Here is a 2,899-nt window from a genome sequence, read left to right on the forward strand (position 1 = left end):
GCTGGAATCAATCGATAAAAATGGTACTTGGGAGTTAGATGATCTACCGCTTGGTAAAAATCCGATTGGTGTACGTTGGGTCTATAAAGTGAAAGCAAATCCGAAGGGCGAGATAATCAAGTATAAGGCTCGATTGGTAGCAAAAGGATTTTTGCAACGTGAAGGAATAGACTTTGAGGAGGTGTTTGCTCCTGTAGCTAGGCTTGAGACCATCCGGTTGGTTGTTGGTATTGCAAACAACAACAATTGGAGCGTTTATCAAATGGATGTCAAATCTGCGTTTTTGAACGGTCCACTTGATGAGGAGGTTTATGTTGGACAGCCACCCGGTTTTGTAGTGAAGAATCAAGAGATGAGATACTACAAGTTACATAAAGCCTTGTAAGGTTTGAAACAAGCTCCAAGAGCTTGGAACAAACACATAGATGGTTTCCTTGTTGACATTGATTTCAAGCGGTGTGTGTCCGAACATGGCGTGTATGTGAGATCGAATGCTAAGGATGGAGTGATAATTCTTTGCCTATATGTGGACGATCTCCTGATTACCGGCAGCTGTGAGGAGAGTATTTCAAGGTTCAAGAAGGAACTCATGAGTGAGTTTGAGATGACGGACCTTGGAATCATGAAATACTTCCTTGGCATAGAGTTCCAAAGGTCAAAAACGGGACTGCTCATGCACCAAAGGAGGTATGCACTTGAGATCTTGAAGAGGTGTGAAATGGAGCATTGTAATGTTGCCATTACACCATGTGAGGCAAGGCTACAGCTGTCCAAGAGTGAGGATGAGCAAGATGTTGATCCAACTCAATATTGAAGATTGATTGGATCATTGCGGTATTTGTGCAATACGCAACCGGACTTGGCATTTAGTGTCGGTATTGCGAGTAGATTCATGGAGAGACCTAAGGTATCTCATATGGCAGCTGTCAAGAGGATCCTTAGATATGTTAAAGGGACTCTTGGTTGTGGAATTCTCTTTCCGGCATCAGATACGGGCCGAAAGTGTGATTTATTTGGTTTCACCGATTCCAATTGGTGTGGTGATAAAGATGATAGAAAGTCAACAGCTGGATACATCTTTATGCTAGGTAGAACTCCAATCTCTTGGTGTTCGAAAAAGGAACCGGTGGTAGCACTCTCATCTTGTGATGCCGAGTATATTGCGGCATCGTTGTGTGCTTGCCAAGCCATGTGGCTTATGAATCTATTGAAGGAGCTTAATAATAGTAAGGGTGAGGCTATTACTCTCCTTGTTGATAATGTTTCAGCGATTAACCTTGCGAAGAACCCGATTTCACATGGAAGAAGCAAGCATATAGAGATGCGGTTTCATTATTTGAGGGAGTTAGTGAGCGATGGAAAGTTACGATTAGGATATTGTCGAAGCGAAGATCAAGTAGCTGATTTGTTGACCAAGGGGGTGACAAATGAAGTGTTCAAGAGACTGAGAATGAAGCTGAGCATGCTTGACTTGGACCAACTGAAGTGAGGTGGTGTGTTGAAACTGCTGTTTTTACCACTTCAGTTGGCGTAACTGGTTACGCCTGTTACCGTAACCGGTTACGAACCCGTGAAACAGAGTCACTGTAGGTGTTGCGTTTGCGTAACCGGTTACGCTGTTTGCCGTAACCGGTTACACTGAAGCCCAACTGTTTTTCTGTTTTGTTTTTGGGTGTTTTAATTCATTCCAATCATTTTGTAACATGTACTATATAAGGAGCTCACTACTCCTATTTTGTGGTTAATGCCAATTCACCATCTCACCCTGAATTACTCTCTCTCTCTCTCTCTCTCTCTCTCTCTCTCTCTCTCTCTCTCTCTCTCTCTTATCTTTCTTCTCAATTCTCTAATCTTCATCTTCTTCAATTCATCATTTTCTCCATTAAAGAAACCTTAATTTGATTTATATGTTCCAACACACTTTACACATACACATAAAATCGATTATCGAAAATATATATTTTTGTATCGGTCGCACATTATCATTATAAATAGTAAATGAATATAATATAATGATTTTTAAAATGTATATAAAATATAAAAAGAATAACAAATGTGTCAAATTGTAATAGTTGTTAGGATATGTACATAGAAATTATGTTGAAAAAATATGAATATATGATGTAGCACACTTCACACATACATATATAAAATTGATTATCTACCCGTGCGTTTGCATGTCGCGCAATATTGTTATAAATAGTAAATAAACATGGTATAACGATGGTTTAGAAATGTATATGAAAGATATACAAATTAAGTAGTGTCGATCTGTCGAAAATGTATATTTTAGTAGTAAAATAAAAGAAATAATAAAGTAGTCATTCATCTGTGCATTTCCACGGGTCGCCAAATATCGTTATAAAAAGTAAATAAATATAATATAGTGATGGTTATATATATATATATATATATATATATATATATATATATATATATATATATATATATATATATATATATATATATATATATATATTTTGTACTTTCATAAAAGATTTAGATTTGTGTATTCACCGATCAAATATTTCAATTTTGAGTAAAAAAAATCGAAAGTCATAATAATTAGTTTACCAAATAATAATTAATAACTTTTCACTACAAAATTTAATAATCTACTTGATTTGATTTTATTGTTATTAAAGATGATATTATTTTTATTAAGAAAAAATGATAATGAAAAGAATAAGGCGTTAAAGGGGAGAATTGAATATGTAGTCCTAACGATTTTATTGAGTTTTTTCAATTATTTTTAACAAAACCATGAATAAATTATATGTTTGTAATTGTCATTAATATATAAAATATTTTAAAAAAGAACATCATAAATAAATAAAATTAATATTTTTTCAATTTTAATTTAATGAGACTAAAATATTTTATATGTTAATAAAATTGT

Source organism: Vicia villosa, linkage group LG3 (genome assembly GCF_029867415.1).
Source record: "Vicia villosa cultivar HV-30 ecotype Madison, WI linkage group LG3, Vvil1.0, whole genome shotgun sequence".
NCBI lineage: Eukaryota > Viridiplantae > Streptophyta > Magnoliopsida > Fabales > Fabaceae > Vicia > Vicia villosa.